The sequence below is a fragment of the Gastrolobium bilobum genome, unplaced genomic scaffold, assembly GCF_033153095.1.
Source record: "Gastrolobium bilobum isolate Gb01-03AN ecotype WA unplaced genomic scaffold, APGP_CSIRO_Gbil_v1 utg6105, whole genome shotgun sequence".
In the NCBI taxonomy this organism is placed as follows: domain Eukaryota; kingdom Viridiplantae; phylum Streptophyta; class Magnoliopsida; order Fabales; family Fabaceae; genus Gastrolobium; species Gastrolobium bilobum.
In genome coordinates, this window is record NW_026899702.1 from 799,987 (window position 1) to 806,742 (window position 6,756).

Consider the following 6,756-nt stretch of genomic DNA (forward strand, 5'->3'; position numbering starts at 1 on the left):
ATCCGTCCTCCGCCCGCATACTACGGAACCGGGATTATTTCTAGAGCCGAGATGGAGGAACTCCAGAAGGCAGAGCTGTACACCCTTAAGACTGCTTCCATGGTAAAGTCATACTCCTTGCTCCTAGAGAAGCATTCCGAGGCCATTACCGAGCTGGACGAGCTTCGGGTGAGGTATGGAAAAGCTGTGCTTGTCAATGAAGAGCTAACAAACAGCTCTGCTGAACTAAAAGCTGTTGTGGAGACTGCCCAGTCTGAGCTGAAGTCTATTGCCGAAGCTGTTGGTGTCACCCCCGGCAAAGATAATATTTTGGAGTTTTTTAAAGATCAATCTGACGTGCTGGCTGAAAGGAATGCGAGTGTATCTGGCCTTACCGCCGAGGTTGAAAAATTAAAGTCAGATCTCCAAAATTTGCAACAAGCCTATGACTTTAGCCAGTCTGCTCTGCAAAAGGCCGCCATTAGTGCTTTTAAAAATGGGGTGAACCATGTGAGGTATTTTAACCCGGAATATTCTCTGCGGCTTGATCAGCTTGATTGCTTTGGCTATGTTCGCGGCGGGGTTTACTATCCTCCTCCTCCATCGATTTCCAGTCTGCCAGAAAGTAGCACAGCTCAAACAGAGGTTGCGCTAGGGGATGCAGAGACCGGAATAGATGCCGCCATGGAGGCCGCTGGTGCCGAGTTTGAGGCAGAGGTGAGGGGGATGATGCAGGTGGATGCTTCAGGGTGAAGAACTGGGATTCCGATTTATTTTGTAACTTCTTTTTTGCTTTCCAATCAATGTTGAGAACTCCGTTTGTCTATCCAAACATGCTTTATATGGCAATTTTGCCTTTATCCTTGTTAATATTTGTAATTTATGCATGCCGGTATTCGCTCAACGCAGCTTCTCCTTTAAGGATGTTAGGGAAGTAAGGGCGTCCCCTTAAGTCCCTCCTCAATTTGGTAGGTCGGCACGAATGTTTAAATCCAATTTCTCGTAGGCAAGTTGGCCAACTATCGCAACATTTTCGGCCGGGCCAGAACCTTCTGCCCATAGGCTAGATGGTTTCAATACCTAGACGTTTTTGGCCGGGCCAAAACCTTCTGCCCGTAGCCGTGAGGGTTCAAATACCTCGACAATTTGTCCGGGCTGGAACCTCTGCCCGTAGGCTAGATGGTTCCAATACCTCGACGTACTTGGCCGAGCTAGACATCTCTGCCCGTAGGCTAGATGGTTCTAATATCTCGACGTACTTGGCCGGGCTAGAACCATCTGCCCGTAGGCTAGATGGTTCCAATACCTCGACCTACTTAGCCGGGCTAGAACCATCTGCCCGTAGGCTAGATGGTTCTAATACCTCGACGTACTTAGCCGGGCTAGAACCCCGCCCGTAAGCCGGAATTCGTTCGCCTCGACGTTACAATCTGCGCCCATGGGCAATATGGTTCCAATACTTCAAATTTCTTCTTGGAAATAAGATTTTGCACAACTATTATGTCTTCAAATACTGCGGATTATTCCATTTATTGAACTCTGAATTGGAAAATTACAATTTATGAGAGAAAATTTTTTTAACTAAAATATTTCTTCAACTTGTCCGCGTTCCAAGTCCTTTTAACTTGCTTCCCCTTTGAAGTTTCCAGAACATAAGCTCCTTTTGAGAGTTTAACTTTGACTTTGTATGGGCCTTCCCATCTTGGGGCCAATTTCCCTTCAGCTGCATTTCGGCCTCCAATGTCTGACCTCCGAAGGACCAGGTCTCCTATATCAAATGATCGCAGCTTGACCTTTTTATTAAAGTGGTTCGTCACTAGTTGCTTTGCCGCGACATTCTTGCAATGTGCTTTAACCCGAGCTTCATCGATCAAATCTAACTCCACAACTAACTTGCTACTATTCTCCTTTTCTGTTTACGATAAAGCTTGAGCCCTTCGCCATGACGGTTCTCCCAGTTCCACCGGGATCATGGCCTCGGTTCCGTAGGTCATTTTGAACGGGGTCTTTCCAGTGGAGGATTGAATCGTGGTTCTGTATCCCCATAGTACGTACCATAGTTCCTCAACCCACTTCCCCTTAGCACACTGCTCCATCCTTTTACGCAACCCAGCTATAATAACCTGGTTTGCTGCTTCAGCTTGGCCATTGGACTGAGGATGTTCCACGGATGCAAAGCGATACCGGATGTGCAGATTCACCATTAGGGGGGAATAAATGCCTTTCCTATACAATTGTCCTTCAATCATTGCATACAACACAACATCCCTAACCAACTTCCGAGCTTCTTCCTTTTGGGATGAGAGCGTTTCGTTTTCTATGTAATTGATAATGGTTCTGCGCCAATCTCTGTTCTCAGATATCTGCATGATACATGTGGATTCCAGGATATTCTTCTCCACCACCGTCCTGTGGTTTCCCAATCCTTTGGTACTTGCTAGCTTCGACAATATGCCGGCCCTGCCATTTTCATTTCGTGGGATGTGGCGAACTTCTACCTCCTCAAACTCCGCCATTAACTGTCTTGCGGAATCTAGGTATTTTGCTAGCAATGGTCCTTTAGCTTGGTAGCTTCCTCTGACTTGCGACGTGACCAATTACGAGTCACTAAAGATTTGCAGCTTCTTCGCTCCAAGCTCTTTGGCCTGCTGCAACCCGGCGATGAATGCTTCATACTCCGCTTGGTTGTTGGACGTTTCAAATTTCATATGCAGAGAGTACTCAACCGAGATTCCATCCGGATTCTCAACAATTACCCCGGCTCCACTTCCTTTAGAGTTTGAGGACCTATCCACATAAATTTTCCATGTGTTCGGCTTTGCCGGGCTCTCCTTTTGGATTGAAGTAAGCTCCCTGACAAAGTCTGCCAATGCTTGAGACTTAATTGCTTTTCGGCTTTCAAAAGATATGTCAAACTCTGACAGCTCCACGGCCCAAGCCATCATTCTCCCTGCTAAGTCAGGTTTATGTAAGATCTGTCGTATTGGCAAGTCTGAACGAACTATAACCTGGTGCCCTTTAAAATACGCTCTAAGCCTTCGAGCCGAGATTAGAAGGGCAAAAGCCACCTTTTCTAACTTCTGATAGCGAAGTTCTGCCCCTTGTAAGAGCCGACTTACAAAGTAGATTGGTTGCTGCCCCTCCTCACTTTCTTGGACCAAAACCGAGCTAACGGTCATATCTCCCACCGAAAGACACATTATCAATGGTTCTCCTTCTCTGGGACTAGATAGGACTGGTGGTGATGCCAGTTGTTTTTTGATTTCTTGGAATGCTACTTCACATTCTGAAGTCCAACCATATTGCACCTCATTTCGTAACAGCTTAAAAAATGGTAACGCGGTTTCTGCAGACCGAGGTAAAAACCTCGTGAGTAAGGCTAACCTCCCAGTCAACTGCTGGATTTCCTTTTTATTCCCCGGGGCCTTCATTTCTAACACGGCTCTGCACTTGTCCGGGTTGGCTTCTATACCTCGGTGGGTCAGCATGAACCCTAGGAACTTCCCTGCAAGGACTCCAAAGGCACATTTAGCCGGGTTTAGCCGAATGTTGTGCTGCCGCAATTTTTCGAAGGTCTGCTCCAGGTCTTGGACATGCGTTGCCGAATCAATTGATTTGGCTATCATGTCATCTATATATACCTCCACGTTTTTGCCAAACTGGTCGGCAAATACCCGATTCATCATCCTTTGGTATGTGGCTCCTGAATTCTTCAACCCAAAGGGCATCACATTATAACAATAGTTTGCCTTTTCTCCAATGAAAACGGTCTTTTCCTGATCTTCTGGGTGCAACGGGATCTGATTGTGTCCCGAATATGCATCCATGAAGGACAGCATCTGGAACTCGGATGAGTTATCCACTAATTGATCAATGTTGGGTATGGGATATGCATCCTTGGGACATACCTTATTCAGGTCAGTATAATCTGTACACACCCTCCATTTCCCATTTGGCTTTTTCACCATGACCACATTTGACAGCCAGGTTGTATATTGTATCTCTCTGATGAATCCTGCTTCCAGTAACTCCTTCACATGATCTTCCAACACTTGACGACGCTCCGTACTGAGCTTCCTTTTCTTCTGGGCTACCGGTTTAGACCCTGGGTACACTGCAAGCTTATGACAGCAGAACTGAGGGTCCACCCCAAGTATCTCTGAGGACTTCCAAGCAAAAACATCTACATTCCTTCTTAAGCATTCAGTAATTCGAGATTTGTCCTCAACAATCAACCCTTTTCCGACCTTGGCTACTTGAGTTTCTCCTCCAATAACTACTTCCTCCAATTCCCCCTCTGGTTCCGGTCTTGGAATCTGAGTTTCATCCCTCATATCCAGCTCCACCATGTTTACCGGAGTAACTACCTTTTTGGAAGTTTCCGGTTTACCGTTGGCGCTCAAACCGGCTGATTCCTTGTGTTTGCTGCTTATTGTTTTGACTAACTTAAAATAACAGTCCTGTGACTCTTTTTGATCCCCCTGAATGATGATAACCGTATTCTGCTTACCTATCATTTTAATCTTCTGATGCTTAGTGGAGACCAGCATATCCCAACCGTGAATTGTTGGTCTTCCCAAAATTACTTTATACTCCGATGGGAAGTCGACGACAATGAATCTTACTCTCTCTGACTTATAAGACTCTTTTGTTCCCAGGGTGAGTCTCAGATCAATATACTGCTTGGGAATGGTGTCGCAGCCATTGAAAGCCATCAGAGCCGTGTTGTAGGGCTTCAGATCCTCCACATCCAAGTTCATTTTCTAGAATGCCTGCCAAAGAATTATATCGGCACAACTGCCGTTATCCACGAACATTTTCTTGACTTTACAATTAACCAGTGTCCCGGTGATGACTAACCCGTCAACGTGTCCTGGCATGACATCTTCCAATTCTGCTCTTGTAAAGAATAGTCGTGGTGTCTTCGGCTATTCTAACTTAAATTTAGGCCGCTCTCGAATCGAAAGCGCCTCTCTTAAGTATTTTCTTATGGCGTTCATCGTATCACCTCCACCACCAAATCCTCCACTAATAACATTGCACTCGAACTCGGGCTCCACAAATTCATCGTCTTCTTTAACCGGTTTCTTACCTCGAAATTCATCCTTAAACTTCTTCTCTCGATTCGGGCTCATCGGCCGTCCTCCTTTCCTCTTCTTATTGTTCTTCCATCCTTGAGTTCGGATGAGATACTGACGCAATTTTCCCTCCCTGATATACCTTTCGATTGCATCTCCGAGATCCCAACACTCCTCGGTTGTGTGACTAGGGCCATCATGAAACGCGCAATACCGTGGTTGATCAAGCCCAGCTTGATTCAGTAGTGGCCGAGGTCTGTCCACCCTTTTCATCTCGGTGGATGATACTTCCCTTCAGATTTGAGATCGAGAGGAATTTAAAGGCGTATACCTGTCAAATCTTTTAGATAAATTTTTTTCTTCGGGTTTTTTACCTCGGAAATCATTTTTCCTTCGGTTTCCAGGTTTTTCTACCTGGCTTTGGTGCGGCCTTGGATCCGCGTTTTCAACTTCCATCTATTCGAGCTCCAAGTATTTTTTGGAACGAGTGGTGAACTCAACTAGAGTTCATACAGGATCTTTGTAGACGGACTTGGCCAACTTGGATGATCCGTGAAGGCCGGCAATCACCAAATGAAGGTGAACATTTTCGGATAGCCCAGGAACCTGTAACGCGGCCATCTTGAAATGATCCAGATATTTCTACAAGGTTTCGCCGGGCTGCTGCTTTATTTTTCCCGACGCAAATTCAGATTTTGGCTGTTTTTTGCTTGTAGCAAAGTTCAGCAAAAACCTGCCTTCGAACTCTTCAAACGACCTGATGGATCCTACTGGCAGGGAGGAGAACCACGCCTGGGCTGCTCCTATCAGGGTGGTTGCAAATAACCGGGTTATCAGCGGTTCTTCGATCCCCTTAATATACATTGCCGTATCAAAGGCATCCAAATGCACCTGAGAGTCTTGCGTTCCGTCATACTTTGGAATTTCAGACAGATTTAGGTTTTTTGGGTATGGTGCATTCACAATTTCGTCCGCAAAGGGGCTGTCATTATATTCCTCCCTATGATACTTTCTCCTGTAGACCCCGGATACATCGTTCGGGTTCGGGTTAACATTGGTGGTGCTTCTTTGGAGCCGACTTCCGACATTTCCAACTCCTCTTCCCTGGTCCTGAGCCCCATTATGGTTCGCCTGGGTGCCTGCAATCCGTAGGTCATTCATAACTCGTGTTATTGCCTGCTCCGGGTTCGGGTTGGTAGCTCGACCTACTCGAGCCTCCAGCTCTCGCATTTGTCTAGCAACTTCCTCCCTTTCCATCTCGTGTCTCCTCTCCATCTCCTGCATTCTCCGAAGCACCGCGGCAACTGCCAGATCTGTTACCCGCGAATCAGCAATTGCACCAATCGGTGCCTGTGCAGTATCTGCTATTTGTTCCTCCATTGGCTGTAAACCCTGCACGTAAGGAGCGTCTTGGTTAACAGCTGGAGTCGATGCCGAATCAGAATGCACATCACTCACGTGCACGGCGTCAGCATCTATCTGCCGTCCATCCAGAGGATTCTCCCTGAGTGGAGAAATAGGCTGGATTCTGGAATTCGATCTTGACGGCTATCGAAATCCACTTCTTGTTGCTCTCACCATCATGGCTCTTGATCACGTGGTCGTGGGTTCTTTTCCCACAGACGGCGCCAATGTTCTGCCTGAAGCAGATATGTCCGACAGAAGGTCGGGTCTTTGATGTTGGATCTAGAGCTTTTTC